At 42.8% G+C, this 27718-nt stretch overlaps 1 protein-coding gene across 4 annotated transcripts in view; it reads left to right on the plus strand.

Moving 5' to 3' along the window:
- Nucleotides 1-520: 520 nt before the first annotated feature.
- CDH11 (cadherin 11) overlaps nt 521-27718 on the plus strand; it is an 81823-nt gene continuing 54625 nt past the window's right edge. For 3 of the 4 annotated variants that reach the window (XM_088062108.1, XM_088062107.1, XM_005532519.3), the window contains exon 1: nt 814-1082. The gene's annotated coding sequence lies outside the window, so the exon portion shown is untranslated. Of the gene's footprint in view, nt 613-813; nt 1083-27718 lie in introns of those variants that run through there. The other variant, XM_014261077.2, reaches the window with a different exon arrangement.

Genomic DNA, 27718 nt, shown 5'->3' on the forward strand with positions numbered 1-27718 from the left:
GTGGGGCACGATGGTGCTGCTGGATCCGAGGGGGTTCGCAGGCTCCCCTGTGCCTGTGTGGGAGTGAGGGGGCTGCGAGCTGCCGATGGGTGTGGAGGGGTGCAGGGGCTGGGGGTGCTGCTCCCTGCGGTCACGGAGCTCAGCCACGGCTGGGAATCACTGCAGGTGAGGAGTGGGAGAGGGGCAGCCGAGAAGGGAAGAGACCCAGAGATCCCCCTCCACCTCCAGGCCTGGCCTCAGCCTCTGGCTGTGAGCCAAGAGACCAAGATTTTTCCACATTCAGAAATGCCTGAGGAACTTTCTCTTTCTTCTTTTTTTTTCTTCTTTCCTTTTTTTTTTTTTTTTTTTTTTTTTTTTTTTTATTTTTTTTATTCCTGGACAAATGTCTGCTCCTGACAGGAAACATGACTGGATTGAGTATAAAACGCTGGCGCTGTCCGTGCCGCCCAGCCGAGCCCCGTGTCTGTGTCCCCACGCACGGAGCTCTGGCGTGCCTCAGCCCGGCGGCCCCGGGCAGCCTGCGGAGAGGCCACAGGAGGGGACCCACAGCCCCTCGGGGCAGCTCGCCGCACCATGAGGGTCCCCGGCCCCCTCGCAGCCGTGACCGAGAGGGTGCGGAACGAGCCGCGGGGAGGGGACACCCGCCCCTGGCTGGGCACGGGGCCAGGGCTGCCCTGGGCTCCTTCCCCCGCCCGTTTCGCCCCTCGGGCCCAGGCGGTCCCCGCGGGCAGCGGCGCCGGGAGCGGGGCCCGGCGGGAGGGCAGGGCCGGGGGCTGCGCTCCCCCTGGGCTGGGGGGAAGGGACAGGAAAATCGAGACGAAGCAACAGCCTCCAGCTTTTCCCTTCCTCTAATCTTGCTTCACTCCCCTTGCTCCCTCTCCCTCCCTCTCCCCTTTCCCCTCCCTCCCTCTTTCTAATTCCTGCCACTAGCTCGGAGCCTCATTCAGCAGCCGCTGCCGCTGGAGTGTAATAGGCTGAAGATGCTGCCGAGCCCGCTCCGCGGCCACTTGTGAATGGGACTTGCCCGGTGTCCCCGCTCCGCAGGCGGCCGAGGGACGCTGCCAGCCCCGCCGGAGCCGCAGGTGAGCGGGGGGAGCCCGGGGAGCGGCGGGGGCAGCGCGGTGCGGGCAGCGCTGCGAGCCCCGCCGGGGAAGGGACCGGCACCGGGAAGGGAAGCGGCGGGGCTGAGCGTGTGTCAGCTCGGGAAGGACGGGGGGAGCGGGGGGTGCTCGTGGGCCCCCCGAAGTTGGCGGGGCCGGGCAGTGTGCGGAGGGGAGCCGAGCGGGGCCGGGCGCTGTGCAAGCGCTGCGGCGGACGCGGGGGCCCCGGGGCGCGCTCGGCTCTCCGGAGGGAGAAGGAAAACGCTCTGGTACGCGCTGCTTGTCATTATTACTATTACTATTATTATTATTTTTATTATTTTAATTTTTTTTTCCTCACTTCAGTTCTTGCTCGGGGGCGGGGAGGGGGAGGGCGAGCGTTTGGCCGTTTAAAAAGGTTCCTCCGGAGAAGCGATGCTGAAAGCCCCGAACTGAAAATCTTTTACTTACGCCGTAGCTCCCAGGCACGAAATGGATATGCAGGAATTAGGAGTGCATGAAATGAAGAATACTCTAGCCAGAATGAAAAAGGCAAAGACTTTGATTTATATCCTCCCCCCCCAGCCCTTATTTATTTATTTAATTATTTTGCTGGCTTTCAAACGCATTACTGTTCACAAGGTACCAAAATGGTATCTGTCTCTAACACGGGCTGGTCGAAAAAGCGTTAGACTCCTGGGTGATGCATGCATAAGCACATCCCCTAGGATGATAAAATAGATCAGGCTGCGGGTCCCCATAAATACCATTAAGTTTAGAATAAAAGTGCTTCCTGTTCAGCCCTTCGGGAGCACATATAGCAGTCTGACATCATGATACAAATGCCTTCACCTTCTATAGAAGTCCCCCTTTATTGTCTACTCTTTTAAATATTCATTTGGTGAGGAGAGAACCAGTATGTGCTGGGAGAGCTTCTTTGTACCGCTGCTACAGAGGACAGAGTGGCTGTGTAACACAGTATTTACCTACCCAGATATCTGTGACAAAGGAACCTCTTTAGCAAATGAGGTCACTAATTCAGAAATTGGCCCTTTATGAGGAGAATGCTCATTTCTTTTCCACGTTCCAATTACTAGCAACTCCCTGGAAAAGACTTTCTTCCTGTTGATTTGTGATGGTGATACGATAAGGTTTTCACAGACTCTGTGCCTCTCTATTAAGAAATTAAATGTTTTGAATTATTTAATAATGGAACTGTTGGATAAGAGAGGCACCACCGGGCTCAAGAGCAGGGAAGCAGCACTCAGGCGCTGCTGAATGTCCATCTCTTTTCCCCCTCCCTTGCTCTTCGTCTGCCTCAGTGTTTCCAAAGTCTGTTTCCAAAGGTTCTCCAGGTAAATACTTTGTTCTCTTTTTCCATGCTGGCTAACGGATTCCAATGAATAAATTGCCTTTCAGTGTAGAAGTCTTGCAATAATTAACCTGACATCTGCCTCAGCCAGGTCTGTCCATCGAGGTTTGGAGCACAAATCGATGCTTGTGTTCAGTCCTTTGGCTGGTTTTATAAGCAGATATGTGCGAGTCCATGGCAGGGAGCTGCAGATGTTGTCTCGGGAGCAGCAGATCCCTGGCAGAGCTGCACAGTTCCTGTGGCTGGGAGAGGGGCAGTGAGAGCAGGGGGAGATTGGGAGCAGGAGGTCTGCTCTGAGCTTCATGCCTTCACACACAAGGCATTCTTGGAGCATGTTTCTGTGTCCAGAAGAGGCTGTGCTCTAGAACACCGAAGTTCCTGGCTGCAGTTCAAAAGCAGTTCTCCTGCTTCTTGCAGAAGAACAAAATAAACTTACAGAACTAAGAACAAGATATTTAGTAAAAGAATTGGAAACCCTGTAGGAAAATTTTACCTGAAGGACGGACATCTTTCTTTGACAGGCTCTTGTTCTTAGGCCCAGAAATAGGATTTTTTTTTCACCTCAGCCTTGTACATCAGAGAATGAGCATGGACAGAGAATGCTATTTATAGGCTTCACCACATCAGCTTTAACTTTGCTACAATTGTAAGTGTTGCCTGTCCAAAGAAATCAGTAGGAACTAGATTACTTCATTAGCAGAAATGCTGCTACAATAGGACATGCCAGGGGACAAGTCATAGCAATTTATCAGCAGCAGTTTCAGAGGAAAATATGTATAGAAATGGTTGATTGAGAGATAGGGCAGCTAAATTAAACTTTCTTCTGCATAAAAATATCAGGAAACTGAAAAGATTGGAGTGATTTCTTTGATTTATGAGATAAAATGCTTTAAAGTATATCATGTGATTTCAGCTTCAATTAATATGCTATTCTGACAACATCTGACATATTTAATTTAGTGTAAGGAACATATGTGAAGTTCAGAGTTACAGTAGACGGAGACTAACATTCTTATTTTCTGCAATTATTGTAACATAACAGCATAACTTGACAAACAAACCATTGAGTGATGAGAATTCTACAATAGAAGCTATTTCTAGCTCAGCCATCATAGAAATTTCAAGTCATCTCGCACAACTGGCATCTCTTCTTTTTGGTGAAGTACCTAACTGAATTTTGAATTCATTTTGTGAGCTGGATGTTTAGCGAAATATTTTCAGTATGTGTGAAGCAGAGGTCTCATCTGGAATCAATTAATTTAAAACAGTTCAGCAACATACTTCCTGGACTTTGTATGTGTGTGTGTGAGAGTTCTTCTACAAGCATTTTAAGCTAAAACCTGTGTATAATTTCCTATGCCATGCCCATTTTTATGTTTTTAATGGCCCTTCAGCTTTCGTTGTTTCTTTGCTGGGGCCAAGCCAAGGTTTGTGGACAGAAATGGCGAGGTGGCCATTGATTTAAATGGAGATTGGGTCGGGCACTTTGGGTGAACTAAGAGAACTTTATGGACATTTTAGGCCATCTGTGTCTTTGTACGTCAGATACGCTCTTACAGGTCAAGGAGCACTGTACCCATCTGCTTAGTTACATACCGGACACGGAGTAAAACCTTTTATGGTATTTTAGGAGGAAATGTAGCAGGCCTGCGTGGTGTTTAGGGCTGAGGTTTAGGCTGTGGGATAAGCGGTGCTCGGAGTGCGCTGTTATCGGGGGAAGGGGCCGCTCGGCGGGGCTGCGCTGCGGCGGGCGGCCGGCAGGGGGCAGCGCTGCCCGCGGGATGCGGGTCCGGAGTGTTCCCGGAGCCGGTTCTGTGTAAAAAAACCCCGGAGCCGGTTCTGTGTAAAAAAACCCCGGAGCCGGTTCTGTGTAAAAAAACCCCGGAGCCGGTTCTGTGTAAAAAAACCCCGGAGCCGGTTCTGTGTAAAAAAACCCCGGAGCCCGGGGTTTAGCAGCCCTCCAGGCCTTGCACCTCCTCACCTGCGGCCGTGCGGCACCGTCTTGGCTATGGCGGAGGATTTTTGGCATGCTGGAAGTGCGGCTTGTCTGCAGACAAGCTGACTCCACAGCTGGAGGCTGGGTGTGGAATAACAGCGCGGGCCCCTCTAGGAGGGGTTTTTGCTCGCTCCTTCCTCTGTTTTCAAAGGCAGTGTCGGTTCATGCCATGCCAAGAGTTTAAAAGCGGGGAAAAAATGATACAGTGAAACAAAATGTATTTCTTTCAGTGATGTTATCGGGCTTGAGAGATCTTGGACATCCTTGATAGGAGAATAAAAAAATCACATTAGGCCAAATTGGACTAATTTTATCTTTCACATCCAGGTCAGTGAAGCTTACAGCTGAACGAATGAGAAAAGCAGATTGGTCCAAATTACTTCCATATATCCTGGAGCACACTGGAACACAAAAGATGTTGTTGTTACTACCCACAAAATCAGTGAGTTGTTTGGGTTGGAATGGACCGTAAAGCTCATTTCCTTCCGCCCCCTTCCACTATCCCAGGCTGCTCCAAAGCCCATCCATGCTGGATGCTGACCAGCAAGGATGTACGTGATCATTTAGATTTGAAATGGTTGCAGGCATGGAAAGAGGCTTACTCCAGCTGCCTTCTTCTGATGTTCTTCTAGACATCCCCTTTGGGCTGTTCCTGCAGACTTGGTCTTTGATTTGACTCAGACCAACCACATTGCTGTGTATAAGAAGGATATACCATAACAGTGCAGAACTCTACGATATTGCTGCTGCAGCCAGAGAAGTTCATTCACACACCTCATCCAGTTGCCTACAACTGATGCCAAACCCAGGCAGCACTGTGCCATGCTACCTGTACAGTTTTCTATCTACGGCCTGAGAGAGGCTATTAATTAAGAATTATGTCGGAGGAACCACCCCTGGGGAGAGCATCAGTGGTTCCTGCACAGGCAAAAGGGCACGGGAACCCTGTCAGTGCCCATCCTCTGTGCTGCAGGGCAGGGAACAGCCTTCTGCTGCTCCCTGTGCTCAGGCTGGGAGGGAACCTCGAGCTGCCAGTGCTGCTCAGGCCGTCCCGAGAAGGTCCCGCAGGGCTGGGACATCAGTGGGGACATCAGCGGGGAATTCAGAGACGAGTGAATGCAGCTCAGCGCTGAGCGGTGGCCGGGGGAAGGCGACATTAAGGCTCTTTTTGCCTGACAAAGGCATCGGGGCTCCTTCCTTCACTGCTTGGGTGGTGCCGTGGCTCGCAGGCATCCCTGTCCCACCGAGCTCTGCTGGCTCCACCAGCCATCATTTAGCTCCCCGGTTTGGAAGTGCTGGTTTAAGAGAATTCTAAGTGGGTTTTGTACGTGTGGTTGGTTTTCTTTCACTCCAAAATTTGGCAGTGAGTGAGAGACCTCTCCCTTCTGAATCAGGAAGAGTTCATCAGAATTCTTAATTGGAATGCAATGGCAGGCAGAGTTGGAATAGTAGAAATCAATGTAAATGAATTAAAATAAAAGGACCAAGTAACCAAATGTAAAAAAGGAGCCAGGATTTTCCAGAGTGATTGGTGAACAGTGCAGCAAGAGGTTTCCAAATACAATTCATTACTATAACGATGTTTAATTGTTCATCAACAGGTAGACTGTAGCCACATTATAGATACACTGACAGAAATTGTGGATCATGGAGCATGATAATGCAGACAAAATTGGACAGGACTTTGATATGTGAATGTCAGCTGTAGGAAATGCCTGTCTAGACATTAATTATGGTTTTTTATTTTAAGGTTTCATTAAATGGTGTTGGTGCAGACTGACACTGTTGCCATGAGCCCCCAGTGATACTGCGAGGACACCTGCCTGTGCAGCGAAACACTGGAGAGATGAGCAGGAGGAATTTTATTCAAAAACCCTTGAAAACAGAGTTTTTGTGGTTGTGAGCTGCACAGCACCGAGCATTGAACTCCTCTGTCTTTGTATGATGTACCTGGTGCAGGTTTTCTTGTCCTATGAGCAAGGCCAGCTGGATCTCAGCCTGGCTGGGTCAGGTTTGTCCCTTCATCCTGTCCTCCAAACCAGGACCGGCGGTGAATCAGTGCTGTGCCCTCTCACAACCCCCACTCCCTCCCAGTGAGCCCCTCATTGCTCAGTCTGTGCTAGCCTGGGAAACCAAAAACTTCCTTAGCTCCCTGCCAATCCCACTGAAGGGCTGCTGCTTCTGCACACGTTTTAGTGCTCTTTCTTTTACATCAGATATTCCAAGGCAGGGAGTCACACCTAAGGTTAAACTGCTGCCATATAAACTCTGGTTCAACATAATTTTGATCCCAGTGAGGCTGCTGATATATACTTTTAAATAAAATCAAACTTCAGAAACACATTAATTGGTCTCAGTGGTTAAGTTAAATAGTTAAATACATGCATACATATCATTCTGCCAAGGCTAAGTCATTAGTTCAGTGGAAAGCAGAAATGATGGCTCTGTTGGAATCAGGAGACTAAACCCTATTTTCATTAATGCTAACTGTTTTATTAATACATGCATGTGTCGGCATTAAGCCATAAATTTAAATGGTCTGCCCCTTCTTGATTTAAAGTAATTATCTCACAGATCTTGGCTGCTGAGTGAATAACTCTCTTACTCTTTTCATCTTTCATCAACTAAGCTTTTAATTTTTTTATGTGTATAGACATTGCAAGGCAAACAAAAGAAATAGAGTTTATGCAAAGTTGGCTGGCATTTAAACCAAAAATAAATGTATTTTCATTGCCCAAGCAAAATACCTTTAATTATGCCAGCCCCCAAACAAGGGTTTCCAGACCTTTTTAGTCACAGACCTGCCTGCACCTTATGTGCATTTTGTACACTCATTTATAGAAGTGACTGGAAAACTTTGATGGAAGCAACAAGTAAAAATTGCAACCTCAAGGAAAATATAATTCAAAAAGTTTATCCCTAATTTTTGGACATAGTTTAATTTGATAGAGATCCTGATGCAAATACAGGACTTTGAATGGCATTTAGAAATTAAGAAAAGTCTCATTAGAATAGAAAACACAGTTGAAATGTTGGGATTCAAGTCTAGGATTCAACCTCACCCTCCTCAGAGCAGTGCTCCCTTCAGAGACCTGACCACACACTGGTGCAGTTGAGGATTTCTCAGCATCACTCAGCTCATGGTAGATCACCATTGAAGACAAGGTTTAGTGCATGTCTTGCTTTCATAGCACTTCCTGATCAGGCAGGAATGGCTGTGAGCTGTTTTCCAGGAAGGAACAATCTTAGAGCAACTGAATGCTGCCAGGTGAATTCAGCACGTCCAGATCACTGATCAGACCTTCCCATTGCATCCTGCACGAGCCACAGGGATCAGCAGCCTGGTGGAACTAAGAATTACTCCACCATTTATCCAGTGCACACAGACAACAGGTATTTTTTATGATAATGGCTGCTTCCCATTCTCTTTCATGATATTTTTCTTGCAATTGAAATTCCAGAGATCTTCAATATTTCACATTAGTGAAAAGTCTCTGTTCACTCAGTTTCAAACTCAATTTCTCCAAATGTAAGAGGTTCCAAAATTTTGAAAAGCAGCTGAATAATAATTTTACTTGGGGTCTGATTCAAATAGAAAATTTGGTCCAGTGCTGATTGTTGCCTTTTTATTTGTTACTGTTCCAATTATAGCTGGTATATCTGGGAGAATATGGCTGATTAGTATGCATTTCAATTCTTTTTAGCACAGGGGCAATTTCCATAGCATTTCTTTTTCTAAAGCAAGAAGAAAACAGCACAGGCAGTGGCATTTGCATGCAAACAATTTGTCATTTACATAAAAAAGGGCTGATTAGGTAGCAATACATGTGGCTGTGGGTCAGACAGGATGGCCATAATTGTTCTTTCTGTCCTTAAAATTATGAATCTTGTAATATTTATATGAAAAAAAATAATAGTCATAAATTCATTATGTTTCAAGTGTTGAGTTATAAATCCTCTTAGCGATCTCTGGTTTTCTGTGGTGCTTTGGCTACAGCCCTGTAAGTGAAACTGGTTTTAGCTGATCCCTTCCTCAGTGCTGCAGGTCACAGTCCACTGCCCTGGACAAACAAAACTGATTTGGAGCATTCCGAGCTAATTGGGGCATCTGCATGACCTGGCTGACAACAAACCATGTACAACAGCTGAGACTGATGTCTCTGTGCCCTTGGAATCCTGCCTGTGCTCCTGGGCTTGCCTCAGGGTCTCAGGTTCCTACACTTCAGCTGCAGTTCACTCACCTTGCTGAGGTGTGGATGAGATTCCTTGCCCCTCAGTTTGTCAGATCCTTCTCTCCCTGTGCAGCTCCAAATCTCCAAATCCAGTGAACATTTCACCTGCAGACTTGCTCACTTTGCAGTGCAAACTTCGCTCTGCTCTCCCATACCCTTATATTTAGCAGGTAAAGCAACCTCTTCTGACCATTCTTTTTTTTATTTTCATATTTCTCCTTTACTCAGCCAGCTCCACTTCTGTTCAAAAGTGGAAACATTCTTCTTAGCTTCCTTGGGTCAGGCTTATCCAACATTTGCCTTCTCCTCTCCTCTGACTCTTGCTACTTCCTGAATTAAGCAAGGCTTCCATGTCCAGCCTGCAGGGCAATCACACTCCTCACTACAAGCTTGGAGCTGATGTCCAGTGACTTTCTGCTGACATTATTTCACTTTTTTGATCCAACAGCAAAAACTCATTTGTCTGTGTATTTTTCTCAGTAGATATCAAAGTGCTGGGAGGAGATAAAATTAATTCTTGTTACATTCAATTGCTTCAATTATTATTTACTTCATAACAAAGAAAACCCCACATTTAAATGAGGCAAGAGAAATCTGAGAAATACCTGAGCACTCTTCTGAAAGAGGAAGTGGGAACCAGCCCTGCTGCATCAACAGAGAAGTGCAATGTGCAGCTATAACATGGTACCTGGACATGATGAAATCCATGGAAAAGGTAGCATGAGGATTCACTCCGGGCTGCAGTGATGTGCTGTCATTCTGGAGCATCACAAATTACCTAGGGGCTGCTGGCTTGGGCTTTAAAGGAGCAGATAAAACACGTGAGGAAAATCAAAATCTAATTGCTGATTTTTTTTTTCCTCATGGCATGGACTTGACATTGAATTCCACCTTATTGTGCCCTTCAGTGTGGATTTGTACTTTTGGAAGGCACAGGGAATGTGCCTTGGTTAATACATGCTCAGAACTTTGTTACTGTGGTTAGCAGCCTTCTTAAATGATTTTTACTAGCAGTCAAGTTTCAGCTGTTTATCTGATGTTTGCACTTTCCTGGTTAAATTCAGACTGGTGAACCTGATCTAAAGCAGACAAGTGCTGGAGTTCATGGGGTTATTCCTTGGGATTATTGAGCAGCACCTTTGATGTGACATTTCTGGGAGTTTTGGTAGTTACACTGAATGTGTGTTTGAGTTTAGACAGAGTCGTGCATCACACGGCTCAGCCAGGTTTTGATCCTACCAGCTGTTAGGAATGCTGTCAATGCTCCATCAAGTGGATGAAATTGTACTAATATGCGTTTAATTATCCAATCAAGTTGAACACCAAATGAGTTGGGTTGAAATAACCAAGTCTGCAGAGGAAGCCAGCTCTCAGATTTACCAAGATTTGCAGTTGCTCCTTGTCATGACCTTGGCTTTTTTGGGATGAGCTGGAGGTCAGGGAGAGTGCTTCTGGAATTCTGCTTTCCTGGCATCCTAAGGGCACTGACCAGACTGTGCACATCTCCCATCCCTGATGCACTGGATGCAATTCTGAATTTTGCTCAAAGAGCTGTGAAATACTGCTTGTGACTATCCCCACAAACAGTCTGGGAAACAGCTCAGCTTTTATGGTATTTCCCTTCAAAAATTACTAACCAGCAAGTCATTTCTTGGAAGTCATGTGTTTTAGGCAAACTACCAAAACTCAGGGCTTTTTACTTCTATTTACTTTTTGTTCCCCCAAAATTCACACAAGGTCATTGATACTTTATTAAGAAAATAATGTAAATTAAATTAATGAATACAAGAGGCTTCTCCATTGGTATTTAGTCATTTTGCCTACTGGAGAAGGAGAATGTTTTTGCCCAAAGGTATCTCCCATCTGGAAACTACATCCTTTTTACTAGACATTAAATAATTAAAAATAAACTGGAGTAAAGCTTATGTTTTAACTGTTTCCATGTTCTTTAAAGTATACTGTATTTAATCCATAAGTGCTTTGGGCATTTTATTACTTTAATGAATGCTAATTGCTTGTTGAATTTGAGATTAGCAGCTCCTCCTTTAACACTTTTCACTGGTGTTAGCAGGAGTGTTTGCTCAAAGAGGAAGGTTTCCCATTTCTCATGTTAGTTATATATGCAGATCCTTTGGCTTTATGGAAAATGCATAAAATTATGTGTACATTGACTTCTTTTCTCATTCTTACCAATTCATTATACACATTTCCTCTCTGGGCTTTACAGAAGGCCCCAAGTTTTATTTTCCAACAAATCAGAAACATCCCAACTTATTAATAAATTATCAAGCATTTTAATGTAAATACATGAATTTCCATCTACATCCTCATGCCCCAAAATAATTTGCTTGTTATCTAGGGGAAGGCAGGCATGCTCATTATGCTTTTTGCAGCCTGTATCCCTGTGAATTGAGATGTCACTCTGCATGACAGGGATCCTTTCCCCAGCTGTGCTGTGAAGGACAGATGCCTTTCTGCTGTGAATGAGACCAGAAAAAGTCCTGTTGCAGAACTGTTTTTGCCACATCTCAGTAGTCTGGTGAGGTCATTTTCATAATCCATGGAACTGCTGCTAAAATTAGGGGTGTATCCATGACTGTGTTGTTGGAGCTGTGCAGAGAACTGAGAGATCGCTATATATTAATTATGCCTTCTAATTATGTCTTTTTAGAACCCTCCTCATGTCCCAAAAGAATCTTAGAATGAATGAAGAGGAGCCTAATTCCTCATTTATGCGGAGGAATTCTCTCAGTAATCATATTCAGAAAGGCAAATCAGCTGAGAGCACAATGTCTGCATTGACTTCAGTTTCTGGTTTTCTGCAGGCACCGCGACCAGGGCTTTGACTTGGTCATGACACAGATTAATTCATCCAGGTGCTTGTCTGTGAGAAGAGGGAATGCTTAAATCTACTTGATTTTGCTATTTGAGTTCTTTCACCCGACTAGAGGAGTCCCACTAGAGTGTGCCCACTTCCATTTCTTTTGAGGGAAATAGTTGAGAAGCAGGGACGTGATGAAATCTCTTGTACTGCCAAGGCAAACCCCTTTGTTTCTCAGCAGTATTGTTATGTCTCAGTGTCATGCCATCTAAAGAGCAGCTCCCAAAAATGCTTTAAAGACAGGTTGACTTGACTAGGAAATAATTTTAGCTTGTTTAGAAGAGGTTCAGCCTTTCAATGAACATCCCATCAAGTGTGGTAGAGGGCTCCTCCTGGAGCTGCCCTGCCTCCTCCTGGAGCAGCATTCCCAAATGATGCAGTGGGGCTCCCCTGGCCGGAGCGCTGCCTGCAGTCTGCTGCTGGTGCCAAAAGGGTTAAAGCCCGTGTGGGCAAGTTATCTGTGTGCAGCTTCAAACAGCCTCAATCCACATCAAAAAGGGACTGCAGCGACTCCTTGATTAAAGCTCAGGTAATTGAATTATTTGCCTTCATGAATCAAGGGGTCCTTGAACAAGCTCGGGATGCCTGGATATTAGAATATGGGAAATTTATTGTTTCACTCCTTCTAATGTTCCAACATCAAAGAGAGCCTGTTCCTATAAACAAAGCAGAGGGAAGTCAAAGAATTTAAGTAGAAGCTAATGTGGAGAGACTCCGTTTTCTAAGGTCTTTTTGAGCTGGAAATTAAGATGATTCTTGGGGGGTGAGATATTTACCGCTGTGATCCTTTGTGTCTGTTTTATGTAAGAAAACATCTGTCCCACGCTAAATGCTCCCACTGCCGGACAGCCACTTAGTTGTCGTTGTTTTCCCTGATCCTCAGTTTTGGGCGATGTTTCGCATTTTGGGTCGCAAACGTGTCTGTGCCAAGTTCTGAGTAGCTCTCTGGACACGTCACGCTTTGAGATTTTAATTAGCACGGTGTAATTAGACTGGGCATCCTTGTGCGGGGGCGGCGGCTCCCGCAGCATCCCGGCCAAAAGCCGGGATAAATTCCGGGAGGGGAGGGAAGCTCGGGCTCAGTCCGAGCGCTCCCGGTGCCTCTCACAGCGGCAGCGATATTCACAATTAATGAGGCGAAATGGATTGGCATTTTTAAACCCCAGCCGTAGCAGAGAAGCGTGTGCTGCCACCAGAATGGATCCTCTGCCCGCAAAACTAAATGTCGCTTTATTTCTAGGAGAGATGAATTCTTTTGTCTCTTTCCCTTCTCTTTTCATTTTTACATTCTCTTTTCTCGGTCTGCCAAATTTTCTTTCGCAGCCGGGGCCTGACCCCTGTTGTTTCCTTGTTCATGGAGCAAATATAAAATACTAGAATTTCTTCTGGTAAGTGCCAGCCTTGGTGTGTGTCTTGTGTGTTTACGTGCTACGTCATTTCTGCATAAAAGCTCTCTCCTTGCCTGTGCTGCCCTGGTTTTGGATGTGGTTTTGGATGTGGTTTTGGATGCATTTAATTCACAACCTGCACCAGTCCTGTGCGTGAAGCTGCTGCTGAAGGCAGTGAGATGTCTCTGTGCTTCCTCATGTCTCAGCAGGAGCCAAAATAAATTAGTCGGAGACAAATAAGCAGAGAGAGGAAACAAATGCAGTCACTACATGCAGTGACAAATGTTTCTGAGAATGAGATAAAAGTTACCTAAATAGAAAACAGTGGCTCATTCCACCTGCTCGTATTTACCTGTGAGATAAGAGCCACAAATTTCTAATGATGCAGGTCCTTTTGCAAATGAAATTTTTTTCTTTAAAAATGCAATGGAAATATTTTAGAGGAAGGGCTGCAAAATATGATAAATAAACTACTTAATTATTTCATACAGCATAGTGAATAATTAAGATATCAATGCAGTATTCTGCAGCACCTTGGTGAGGAGCTCTGAGGAGTATTTTGTTTAAAATGGTGAGAGGATGTTTGGAAAGATGTTCCTCTGCTTGGTGTAAAGAAGGCATAGCCTTCACCTGTTGATTAATTGTAGAACAGCTCTATCAGATCTGTTCATATCAGGTCCCTACAGATGACGGAATTTAATCAAGTGAACTCCATTTTAGAGACATTCCAAATTCCTACAACAAACCCAAGCAACTGTTATTGGAAGAATGTTTCATTTGAAACTTTTAAAACTGTTGAGTCCCATTTTTCAGTTTCTTTAATTTGGACAGGGAACTTTTAAGCCCAAAAGACCTTGCTTTTAATTTCCATTAACTAAACATGGTCAATTTATTACCAGGTGAAAATCTAATTCCTTATTTTCGGAGAAGTCATTCACAGAAAGGTGATTTCTCACCTTTTGCTTAAGGGGAAGTTGCTTGGTTAGGATTTCCAGTAGCATCCAAGATAGCCAGGCAGGATTGCCAAAAAGTTTTCCAGTCCAGTTTGGATGGGGTTTGGAGAAACCTGATCTTGTGGAAGGTGTCCCTTCCCATGGCAGGGGGTCATTTTTAGGATCCTTTCCACCCAAACCCTTCCATGGTCCTGCATGAGAACATGAACCCCTCCTGGGTGTCAGTCACAGAGTTCTGTGAGTTCCTGGTGCAAACAGGAGTTCCTGGCAGCCTCAGTGTGTGCCCCAGAGCTCAGCAGCTCCGTGGGCAGTGGGTGATGCAGCCATTACCAGAGGAGGAGGAATTGATTAGCAATAACACACTTCATTAATGCTGCACTTTCTCAATCATTGTAATTGTGGCACTTCCCCCAAAATATCAAGTGGAGCAGGTTTTGTTTCAACCAAATCAATCTAATGTTTTAGAATTTACATAATTTCCTCTCATTTCGTTTATGGAGCAGCAGGAATTTTAATTTGCATTGTCTGTATAGACTATAATCAAAGTGTTAAGAGCACAAGGTTTATTCATTATGTATGGCATGTGGTGACAAATTTGCATAATGGGCCACATCTTGCTGAAATGTTCTTTCTTTCCCCACACCCACCTTGGCAATTTCGTCTATAACTGATTTTCTATAAACCTGGTAATTCAATTACGCAAGACTTCGAGTCCCTTGGAATATTTAGTGGGGAGAAGTACCCCTATAAAAATTAAAAACTGGATAAAATATCATACTGAAGGATGAGAAGGGCTAAGGGAAAGCCTTGAAACCTGGGCTGTGTTCCTTGATTTAGGGGGAAAGCTGGGATAAACCCATTGTTGCTCTTGCTGTAGAGTGAAGGTGAACATTGAGAGGATGAATGGAAAGGTGCCTTTTATGTTTGTTTAGTGGAAATTCCCACATAGACTCTCTCCTATGGAAATTTTCAGGACTAAGTTAGGGATTAACTTAATTAAGGTGCTGTAAATGAAAACCTCCGTCATAGACTGTTGTCTGCCAATGCCAACATTTGCTTTATGAAAATGAAGTATTTAGCACAATTTAATTTTTTTAATAGAAAATTATTATATTTTAGTGCATAGAGAAAAAAATGTGGGGGCTAAAAATATTATCTAAATTGGGGATGTAATGCATCCTTTGGTTTGGCTATCCAGGCCCTCCATGGAACATCTCAGAGCACAAGATTTATGATCTCGATCTTCAGTCGGTGAGTTTTGGATGTGGCACAGTTTCATTCTCTCTTTTGCTGCCCAAGGATAGTCAAACTAAAATGTAAAAATTTACACTTATTTTTATTTTATCCAGCTATCTTACAATCCAACAGTAGAAACAATATCTTCCATGTACTAACATGAACAGAAATTCAGGTAGTACAGGATTCATCTACCTTGATCAAAGCAAAACTCCTGACAGAAATAAAGAACATCTTTAGATGTTGACAGCCATGCTCTTTGTAAGAGAGTACATGGGCAGGTGTTTCAGTCTCTTTAGAAAACATTCATATAGATAATTTTATTAACACATCCTTAAATCCCTCATCTGAGGTGAAGAGTTTAAAACTCCCAAAGTGCATTGTATTATTTTAGCTAAGAAAAGGGGCTGTGGGTGTAGTACATGCATGATGACTTGTGTTTGCAAGTTATGCAAGGAGAGGAGCAGACACAAATCTGACATTTGTGAATCTTTCAATCTCTGCTTGAAACAACAAGGCTGTTGGCACCCAAAGTCTGCCAAAAGGCGTTTGAACAGAGTTCAGTCGCTGTGGATGCAAAAACTGCACATAGGAAAAGGCAAGTGAGCACTCTGAGCTCACATTACCAAGGTTTTAAGATTAATGACTACAGAGAAGGTTGCTCAGTTGGTTTAGAGAGGTGCAGGAGACAAATGTGAAGCCACTTAGCCTTTGAGTGAGAAAGAAAATCCCAGGAAAGGGGAGTCTCATTTTGCATGGGGCTCAACACTACAAGGTCCTGTTAAGGTGATGAAGCTGTGACACCCTCAAGCCCTAACAGTGGTCACTTTTTTTTCCTCAGCTTTTTACAGAAGTTGCTGCATGTGCTGCATGGTCTTTGGAAAGGCCATCTCCCTCTGCTCTCCACCTCCTCTGGCAAGATCTCTCTTGCCTACTTTGCATCTTTTTACTTTCTTACTCGTTTTCCTACCATTTCTCCGTGACCATTAAATGCTGTTTAAAAATCTGAAAGGTTCTCCCAAGATTCACAGAGAGAGACACATAGAAAGGGCAAGTCAGTCTTGGTTGTCTCCTTGCCCAGCCATATTCTGAGGCTTAAACAATGTGTGTGCTCAGGGTTCACGTCCTTAGAGTGCTCTTGGATGAGCTGCAAAGGTGGGGGTGAGAGAATGTGTACAGGTTTTTTAATTGTTTCCCCTCTATACCCATTATGGACAGCTGCAGGCACCCCAAACTGATCCTGGGAGCTTTGCAGAATATTCTTGTCAAATTGAAATCTCTCTTGAACTACATCAGGTTCTGGAATCTGCTCAAGCATCAGAACATCTTGCTGGTGATTAAGCACCAGCTGAAAAACACCCACAAATTGAAGTGTCCCCAGAGTCCCTCCTGCAAGAAGCCAGCCTGTCCAGATGACCATGGCTGTTTCCAAGATACCAAGAAAAAACAGGGAAAAGTTGAAACATGTGAAGATATATTAGGGGCAATACCAGTTCATCCCATCCAAGGATGTGCCCTCTCTGGGAGCTGCAGCTGGAGGCTGGGGGAACCAGGAGCAGCTCTGTATTTGTAGTAGTAACACAGGGAATTGAATCTGGGGGAACCAGGAGCACTCCTGTATTTGTATTAACACCGGGAATGAAGGCAGCCAGGTCCGTTTGGGTAATGTCAGTCTGCAGCAGCACCTCTGAACTGGCTTTGTCCTGCTCTTTCTAGGGGAATCAGAGCTGCTGAAATCTGAACACTGCACTTAGCCTGCTACTGCCATGAGAATAAAATGCAATAGTCAGGCAATATATCTCAACCCAGCTCAGCAGCTCCTGGCTGCTGCAGGTGCTATCGCTCCCAGCCTGCTCCCTGCAATTTCAGATACAGTTTTTCTTGTCTGTGACTTCAGCAGCTGTCATGTAGATCAGGCTCCAGCCCAAATCTCTGTCTGTGGTACTCTTTGTGAATAAGAAAAATGTGTTTTACAACTCAGTGTGAGAGATGAAAGCGAAATCAGATAAAGTTAAAATGCTTTACAAGTTTAGCGAGTTGTCTCTTGAAATGGCTGCAGAACTTGGGCAGCCGCTAAAATAGAATATACATGCATCAGTTGAAACAACAGGAATTTGTTGTAAGTGCTGTTAAGTATTATTAAACGGGACCACTTTTATTTTTGCAAAAGGCAATAGCTAATCCAATTAGAGAAGTGCCTAGATTAGGGTACTTAAAAGTACCTGAAAGGACCTCCTTTCTAACCCAGGGGTGGGGGAGTGGGGAGAGTCTGGCACCCAGACAGGAGAGCAGGGGGATGGTTCATCTGTAAGTCAGACGTGGTTTGGACAGGACTTAGACAGGCTTGGGTCACTCTCTGGGGTTGTTTTTCAGTTTCTACTCTTCTTCTCTTGGAACATGGAATTATTATATATTTTTAAATTAGTATCATCCAGGGCATCCATTGCAAACGTGTTCCTCTTTCAGAGCCTGTGCTTGATTTCTCAAGCTCTGTTCTTATGGCACTTTAGGTTTTTCATCTTCTAGTGCACATCGGGAATTTCCTACACTCAAACCTGTATGCTGCTTACATATGATAGTGTTTTAGGAGCTTCACCTTTTCAATGTCCTTCTTTGCCTGCCTGAGTCAAAGTCTAGAAATTCCAGGTGTTCCTTTTTTATTCAGCAGAGCATAGAGGCAATTTCTTTGATAATTTACATGGTAAGACAGAAGTGAAAGTAGAAATTCCTTGTTTTAAGTGCCGTTATTTATAGAGTGCTTTGAAACTCTTAAAAACATTGGTGTTGATAGCTTTCAAAAAAATAGATCTGCTGCAAATAGACAAAACATTCCACTAATGGTTCTTTCTCTCCTTGATCCTGTTTCAATCCAGGGACTGTACAAAAAATCCGGTAGGTTTTGACCTATTAAAACCTATTTAATAGGTTTTTGGAAACTTAGTTTTAAATCGGGGAAAGATCAGCAACATGACACTGCTGGCTTGAGAGAAAAAATGAGATGTCTTGTACCTGAAATAAGTGCTACAAGTCTTTGTGAGGCAATGGCTGTATTTTTTCCCCTGCATGATTAGATTTTATAAATATCCTGCCGTGTTCAGGTGTGCTCTCATCTGCCCATCAGCAGTGCAGGGCTGCGCTCCCCTCGCAGTTGACAAGCAGCCAGCAGCTGTTAATGACAGCACTGGGATTTTTGGCACCTTTTTTACACTGCACTGACTCCGTGCTCACAGGGTAATTATCTCTCGGCTCTGCTCTGTTACACTGAGCACAGCGTGTGCATCACAGCTCCTTCCAGAAATTTCCCAAGAATTTCTTATGATTTGTTTGGAAAAGGACCCTTCACTCCAAATATGATTCATGCAGGGGTATTACCAATAGCTGTTCCTTGTTCCTCTTTTCTGAAATGCTTTCAGTGAATTTTGGGCAGGTTATGGCATTGGGATAGGGGATGATAAGCAGCTTTGTATATTCTTGGATATCAAAGGAGTCCTGGCACATATTTGTGTGGAAGACATCAGAACTTTTGAGGGTGGTTAATAGGGTTAAATGCAGGGAAAGGTATGGTCATGGAGGTGTACCTAAAATCTTTATTTCATGTAAAGTTTGTCCCTGCACTAAGCTCTTCATCGTAAGAGCTGAAATATAAAATAAACTGAGCGGTGCCAGAGGCAAGAAGAACATGGATCCTCTTTGCTCCACATGCACTCTGTCAGATAAAAGACAGATATAAATTAATTCTTATAAATTTTCATCCCAATGTTGCTTCATCTTTCACCTTTTCAGTGCCTGGATCTTTTAACTTATGTCTCTACTGCCTATTTTTCAATATCCTCATACCATGGATTCCCTTTTCACATTCTTGATTTCCTTCAGCTCTGTGAGATTCTTCCTGCTGAGCTGGCTCAGGTCTGAGGGTTCACAGTGCCACATGCAGTGGATTCCCAGCCTCACTTCAGGTTTTCCAGCACACTTACTCCAGGGATCCCCCTTTTGCTCTCCTTCCATTGTTGGGTTTGCATTCTTTTCTTTCTATTTTTTTTTAACTGTGATTCTAATTATTTCAAGCATAATTACATACTTCAACATTTTGAGAGTTATAAATGTTGTACAAAACACTAGAACAGCCAGTTTAAATCCTCAGAACCAAACGGTGTCAGCAGGCTTTTGAAGAGGCTATGGATTGCCCAAGGCAAGGAGTGAGGAGTGTTGGATTTCTGCTGCCACAACCCTCGGGTGGCACCAGCCAAAGTGCTCATCAGAGGAATTTCTCCAGTTTCTTCTGAGGAATGATCAAAGTGAAGTCACCCCAGCTCAGGTGCACAAGCTTTAATTACCTGAACCAGCACTGTCCCATCCAAAGCAGGCTGTCCTGAGCCCCACCCGAAATAACATCCTGGGTGAGTTGTTCTGTCTAAAGTCACTTGGAGGAAACACCACTGGAATGGAGACCTTTGAGTGAAGGAATACCAAAACTTGTCTTAAAAGATTCCGATAAAAGAATCAGATGAAGAATGGAATTAATTTTTTATAATTACCCTTTTCAGATTTATTTGCGATCCTTTGGATCAGAGAAGGCAAATTCTATTTGCAGTGTTTTTTCTGTATAAAATATCTGTTGTGCTCTTTCAAATGAAATATTTAATGTTTGTTAAATTCTCAAAGAGCCTGGGAAAACCAAGGGGTGTATGTTGGATTAATGGACCTCTAGTGAAATCCATAGTTTTGTCCTTAGCATTTGAAAATACATTTTGTAAAAATTCTTCAAAGTGTATCTGTTCACAAGATGTTCCCTGTCTTTCATTTGTTCTTTTCCGACTACTTCAGTATGACTATTTCAGTTCTGATTACGTGTTTCTTCATTTTAAATAGAGGAAATGTAAAGATTTTAATCCTGTAGTATAATGTTCCTTGAGAAAGTATGAGAGTACCACAGAATGAGACAAAATTAAGATAAAACTCTGTAATAATATCTCAAGGAATCATTAAGGTCTTCAAAAGAAAGAACATTAAATTAATACAGGGTAGTAATTTATCTCAAGTATTTTCTTCAGATACTATGGCGTAGAATTTCAATATTTAATTTTCTTATTCTTGAACTGTTATTATTTTCTCCAGTTTCTTTTAGGATAATGTTTTCAGTTATCTATTTCACTCATAAATTTAATAGTTGCAATCCTTTATGCAGAAAAGAAAGGACATTTACTACCTTGAAGCGATGGTTTCTCAGATGCCAAAACAGGCAAAACTCATAAAGCGACAGACTTGCTGTAATTTTAGCTACTTATTTCCTGAAAGAAGAAAACCTTGAATTTTTAATTCAGAGGAAAATTAATTCCATCCCTTAGTATTCTTAGTAAATGACTCATGTAACAGTTTTCAGGCAGTAGCAAATCTGTCTTTGGGTAAGACAGAAGATTGAACTTCAGAGGAACTGCTGGCACCCACATGGTGTCAGTTGGACTCAGCTGACACCACTTGCCAAATTTCTTTCTTTGTCTGCCTCTTGTTTCTCTGTAGGAGAATATGTGGGTATCTTGGAAGGCGTATGGAGCATGGAATGTGCATGCATTGATGGGAGAGCCTTTGCCTGGTGGAGCAGCAGTAGTAGCTCTGTTCAGAGGGATGGGAACAGGGAAAATCCACTAGCACAGACTCATGGAGCAAGTCAGAGGTCTGAAACTATTCCTTTTATAATATTATGATTTGTAATTAGTTTTAGGACAGTGGAAGGAAACGAAATTCTTTTCAAATGCAGGTATTATCTCTTAAAGAAATTTACTCTCACCAAACCGTCTGCTCCAGGTTTGGAGGGTCTTTTGTGCTTCAAACTTTAAAAAGAAAAAAAAAGTTCTTGTGAAGAAGATGTGTTTTGGGTCCTGTTCTGCAGCAGAAAGTGTTTGATGATAGAGTTCTGCCAGGATAGCTGTATCAACAATGCTCCTTATTTTCAGCACAGTGTGTGCTGGCAAAGAAATGCTTTTATCTGTTCGTGGATAAAATTCATATGGCAGAAATGGCTCAGGTTCTGCTAGCTGAAAAACTTTTCAGGTTTTTGTCTTACACTGTCAGGAGGGGCTGAGGCATCTCTGACGTAGGCTGGACCCAAATTTTCAGGCAGCCAGAGAAAGTGAGACATTGCTAATTTAGACATCTCAGAAGTTTCTGCTTTTTTTTTAGACATTATTTCTAGAGTAGCAGTTTTAAAGAAACACTGTTATCAGCAACACATAGAGGTGTCAGTGCAAATGGATTTAAGGTCTTGTAAAAAACTGACAGAAAGGATTGATAGATAGTATGGTTAATGTCACATTTGCTAATCTAGAGACATCTGAGTAAAAAATGTGGGGTTTTTTCCTACCACTGTGGATTCTTTTAGTGACTTGTTTTATGGCCTTTATACAGGGCCATCCCAGGTGGCTGTGCCCATCTCTTGGAATATGTTTGCACATGGTTTTAGAAATCTAGAGGCTTTAGGGAGATAGGTCCTTCTGTCAAACCAGGAAGTTTCCAGTCTAAGTAATCTAAAACAGATTAAGACTTCTTTTACATAGAAGTTTGCTAACCCAAAAACCTGTGGATGTTAACAGTGACCAGCAGTGCCCTTTAGTTCAGAACCTGCAGGAGCTGTAGCTCACTACCTACATCATTATTAAATTAGCAAAATTAAGCACTTAGTTTGGAAATGCAGCTAATCCATTGCTGGTGAACAGCGTGTAATTCATGCACAGTGCGACACAATCCCTGGCACAAAGCTCCATTTCCATTTTCCTCTGTATAAGCTTATAAATGCAGAATGTATTCATTCCAGGCCAGAGGTGTTTTTCTGAAGGCAGGACTGTTTATGGAGAGGTAGGACAAAAAAATAAAACCTGTCCCAGACATGTGTCTGGGTCTGCCCACAGCAGTTACACGAGGGTACTGCTGCACCCTCTTGCTTCTTGCCCACCAAGAAGTTTTCCAGCAGCACACGTGGCTCTCAAGCCTCCCTCAGCTATGCAGAAAGCCCTTCATTATTGCTGGTAACTGAGGGAACTGCCTGGGCCAGCTCCTGCTTCCTTCAGACTCAGTTGCCTGGCTTGTCCTTAGGTCAGAGCTGTGACTTGGCTGGTGCTGTGGGATAGGATGGGCTCGAGCTGCTGCTGAGACACCAAAGGAGATGTTCAAGGGGAGAAGAGATGCAAGGGCTAGGAGATAAAAATGTCAAGAGCATTCATTTCCATGAGAGCCTTTGTGGGGTTATTTCCCTTTCAGCATTTTTGGTTTGTAAGCAATGAAACTGGAAGTTCATACTGTGGGGTGGAGTACAAATACAGGATGAGGATCCGCTGGCACCAGATAATTTCTTTGTTGATAGGTTGAGAAAAGTGTTTGATAAACACATGATTTATATCATAAGATATTGTATATATTACTGTATAGTATATATAGTAATATATACTCTTTTGGCAGTATTGTCTTTACCACGATTTTCTGTGCTGTTCTTTTTGTTTGTCCTGCTTTGTCCAAAAGTTACATTTAATGAAAATGGGCTGCAGTTTTGGTTTCTACTTTATGTATATAGGAGAGAGATCTGACTCAATGTTTTATGTTCCATATTTTTTTTTACTGCTCTGTATTTTATAGATTGCTTTGGATTTTGTTAGTTTATTAGTTTATTAACTTCTCAACATACAAGTCACAAGAATTAAGAAAACATGCTCTATGCTTTTGGGATTTAGGACTTTGAAAGTGAGTTAGATCAAAACAAGAGTTAGCAGTGCAGATGTACAGAAGATACTTTAGGCTATGAAAATTAAAATAACATGAAAATTTTAAGGCATTTAAAACTTTCTGAGATTGGGATTGAAGGCAGGTGATGCCTTGGCACATCAGCTGTACTGACGTGATCCTGGCAATGGCATTTTGACCATCCAGAAAAAGCTGTGCTCTTCCTAAAGACACTGTGAACCCCATCCTGCCTTTTCTCCAGCTGGAGCTGGTTCATCCAGAGCCCTGCTTAAACAGGGAGAAGTCACAGGATTTTTTACCTTCTGGTAAAAATCTGACCTGAAACTGGTACTGAAAACATATTTAATGCATGGCAGGAAAAATGTTAACATCAATTTATTGAATTGGAGTTCTTCCTTCCCAAGAACAGGAAGAATTTACTCTTTAGCTGTGTACTGTTTATTTGGAGAGGTACTAAATGGTGATGAAAGAGGTTGGAGTGCTTGCTAAATACTGTAGAGATCTCCAACAGCAACCTGAGCTTCTGCTCACATCTTACCAGGAGTGCAGAATAATACACCAGCATGGCTTCAGCTCTTAATAATTCTTCTAATGAGTTGAACTTGTGCTCAGCTTGTCTCTTTTTCCCTAATTTTGTGGGCCTAAAATCGGAGTATAAATCAGAAGTCACCTGATTGCCTCTCATGATGATGTTTGTTGTTTCTGTGCAGCAAAGCCATTTATTTTGTTGGATAATAAAAATAATGCATGAGCTGATATAAGGCTTCATATCAATGGAAGTAATTGTGACCAGACCTGCATTTCAGCCCAGGTGGGGAGAATTACAAACCCTAACTGTGCTGTTTGTGATCAAGGCAGCCATCATGTTTGCTAATTGGAGCTAATGGTTATGGTAAATTGGGATACAATTAGTTTGGATTTGACAGCAGAAATGTTGGGTGTTCAACTGGATGGAGCTAATGAGAAATTCTAACTGTGATTATTACAGTTTATCCAAACAGATGCTCCTATCTTGCCATAAAATCATGGTCATGGGTTCTCTATTCCTTAGAATTTATGAGTTAAAATTAAACAGGTGGATGTGACAGGACACAGGGAATGGCTCCCAGTGCCAGAGGGCAGGGATAGATGGGATATTGGGCAGGAATTGTTCCCTGGCAGGGTGGGCAGGCCCTGGCACAGGGTGCCCAGAGCAGCTGGGGCTGCCCCTGGATCCCTGGCAGTGCCCAAGGCCAGGCTGGACATTGGGGCTGGAGCAGCTGGGACAGTGGGAGGTGTCCCTGCCATGGCAGGGGTGGGGCTGGATGGGCTTTGAGGTCCCTCCCAACCCAAACCATTCTGTGATTCTATGACTCTAAGAAAAATATGCTCACTTGGTGTAGTTAAGAACTTAAAGTAATTGTTTTTAGATTATTTTAATAATATTACTTAATTTTGTTACAAGAATTCATTTAATGAAGGTCATCTTGCTTTTCCATTTGCAGTATGTTCATGCAATAATTACATACTAACATTGTAATTGAAAATTAGTTAATCTCAGCAAAATACTCAGCAAAGACTTGTGTATGTCATCAGCTTTCCTCACCTGACTTAACCATTTGCACTGGCATGCACTGTTGGTGGAATTGTGTTTATTTGTGGGGTTTTTTGTGGGCTGTTTGGTGCATTTTGAACTGGGTTGATGTGATGTACAAGTGATGTGTGATTACCTTCAGTTTGCTAAATGGATCTGTAGTTCTTGAAGTTTGGATCCTCACAGAGATACAAGAAATGACAACTTAAAAGGTAGCTGTGAATAGTTACACAAAATATGCTGTTTCAGCAAATGCACTTGAAAATCTGGATTCAGGGAAGCATTTGCAGATAAAGGGTCTGAAAGTGCGTGAATTTGATCAGAATGTTTTAATCTGAAATGAATATTTATAGTGTTTTGGAAATATTTGCATAGCCTTTATAATGGCTCATGGGTATATCAGATTACTTTCATTTTCTTATAGTGGAAGAAGAATGAATTAGTCGGGCTAAGTAGCTAAACACAGACAAACCCCTCTGCTTTCAGGGGGTTGGAGTGAGGTTCTCATCACAACTGATGGCTGAAGTTCTATCCAGGAGCCCAAGGCACAGCTGCTCATCTCTGTAGGGCAGAGCAGTGAAATCCACGGTTCTGCTTTTAGTCATAAAATCACAGAATCATTAAGTTTGGAAAAATCCTTTAACATCATCGAGCTCAACCAGCACCACCGCCATGTTCACCACTCTGAGAAAATCCTCAGCAGCCCTACAGAAATTCCTGTTGGATCCCCCACTCAGCCTTGCTGTTCCGTGCTCACAATTATTTTTATATTTGTTTATGTTGTCTCCAGATCCAGAACTGAATCCATCTCCTTTTTTTCCCACTTAAAAAATGTCAGTGGACTCAAGAATCTAACAAGCCTTTTTTCCATTGCACTGGGCCACTTAAAATACTTCCATCGCTTCCCTTACCCAAAGATGAAAATGGACTTGTGGGTCTTGCCTTTTATCATGAAGTTGAGAAAATATGGATTTAAGACCAAGTACTTATAGAAAAAAATAATTATAAAAATTTCTTCAGAATTCCCAGCTTTTGTTAAAAGCTGTCCACCCTTGCCATTGAAGGCACCTGAAAGCTTGTAGCTAAGTCTTTCTGATAGTTTTTAAATACATAAAACTTACTTTTAACCTTTTATTTATTGTTGTAAGCTGATGCTTTCAGGCCTCTGATGCCATTTTCTCCCTGACATCTGAATGAGTCATATGGTGCTTTTATTCATTGTTTTGTTATTTTTCCTCTGCTGCAGATACATCTTTTGATCTACCTGGCTCACAAATTCTTAAGCTTGGAATTCAGCTGCAAGGTTAAGCACTGCAGCCTTAGTCTTGTTTTCATGCTCTAATTTTTATTTAATTAATCACATGTGCATTTAATTAATACTTTCCAGTTATTTCCATTGACATCACCAGATTCTTCATACCCTTCAATATCTTCTGTATTCAGGACCTTTCATCATTGTCCAATTCAGCTTTTAAATCTCTCCTATGTTTTAGTATTTGTTATGTGGTGACTAAAAGTCAGTGGGATTTTGGTTTTGTTTCCTCTGGAGTTACTGGAACTTTCTCAGAATAACCTTCATTTTCCTGGTTGTGATCATTGCTGATAACTGGATTCTGAAATTCAGCTTTTACCTTCCATTAATGCCTCATACATTTTATTACTGAAGAGCTTAGAATAAATGGCAATTTTGAATAAAGGTTAAATGTAAGCAGGTAACTTTCTGGAAATGTCAACTTAATTTTAGCAGGATTATAAAAACTTTTTTTTTTTTTCCCAAAGCTTTAGAAGATGGGGCATGCTCTGTTTCTTAAGGGCTGCACAATCTGCAGCATTTTAGACAGTGACCCCTCTAACCAAATTTGGGTGATAGTTTGGTTGAGACTGAAAGTTGGATAAAAGTAACTTGACCTTGAAGTTTTATTCACATCATTTTTATGTTCCCACAAACTTGTTATGACAGAACTGTGTCCTCTGACTAATTTTAAATTTCAGAATATTTGATGATTTTCCAGCCTATAATTGAGTTAAAATAAGGCCTATAAGGAACTTTCCTTCATCTGACTGACAGCACAGGTGATGCACCTGAAACCCTGCCTGCTGCCAGATGATGAACCCCCAGGGAAGTGTTGCCTCTCTTTTGAACATTGTCATCTAGAGATTTTACATATTTGTACAATTTACTTTTAAAATCAGGCATTTTTCTTTTCTCTCATAATTCCTATAAAATTTCTGTATCCATCTAAGTAATTTATATATTAATTTCTTATGAATGTTTTCTGCAAAGTAATCTTGGGTTCCTTCTGAGGCCCCAAAATATTCAAAACCAGAGGGGTTTGTCCTCTCCTGTCACCCTGAAAATTCAGTTTTCTGATCTTGTTGACACAGTTTCTAAAAACTTTCCCAAGACAGTGTCTGTAAACACAGATATGTGTACATTCTTTCTGACACACGTCTTTTGATAGACATCTCTCGTGGCCACTGCGGTTGGAAAAGTGTTAACCTAACCGTCCAATCCCTGGCCATAGTCAGAAACTTATAAATACTAAGAAAATAAAATAAAAGACTCTTTCTTTCACCACACCTTGAGCTGCGTCTGTGTGACTCATTTTGTGTCCAACAGCGACACTCTCCTGGTTCATGTTAGTTCATGTGTTAGAGTATATATTAATTAACAGGACATTTTAGGAAGAGTATAATTTCTGGATCCACTCTTCATTTTAGAAACCATGCCTGCTCTATAGTTTGGGGAAAAAAAAAATTAACAGAGTGGCTCCTGCATCCTTCTTTTCCATGTAAGATCTTCCATTTCAGCTGGCTCATTTTAAATATTGTGCTATACAGTTAACACACAAGACTGTGGAAGGAAAAAGAGTGGCAGGAACTCCTTTGGTTGTGAGCTGCAATCCTAGAATCCCAAAATAATTTGGGTTGGGAGGGACCATAAAATCCATCCAGCCCCACCCCTGCCATGGCAGGGACACCTCCCACTGTCCCAGGCTGCTCCAGCCCCAATGTCCAACCTGGCCTTGGGCACTGCCAGGGATCCAGGGGCAGCCCCAGCTGCTCTGGGCACCCTGTGCCAGAGCCTGCCCACCCTGCCAGGGAGGAAGGGAAGAATTTCTCTTTCATATCTCTCTAAACCTGCCCTCCTTGAGCTTTGTGTTGGAGGAAATCAGCAGGGAAGGAAAAAGAGGCTGCACCTTGACTTGGTCCTTCCCTGCCACTGCAGCTGAGTCAGGTGTGTTCCCAGTGTGGTTTTGAGGAAGTTTAATATTGTAGT

The sequence above is a fragment of the Pseudopodoces humilis genome, chromosome 14 (assembly GCF_049639895.1).
Source record: "Pseudopodoces humilis isolate 2021_Gansu_Grassland_sample_001 chromosome 14, ASM4963989v1, whole genome shotgun sequence".
Taxonomy (NCBI): Eukaryota; Metazoa; Chordata; class Aves; order Passeriformes; family Paridae; genus Pseudopodoces; species Pseudopodoces humilis.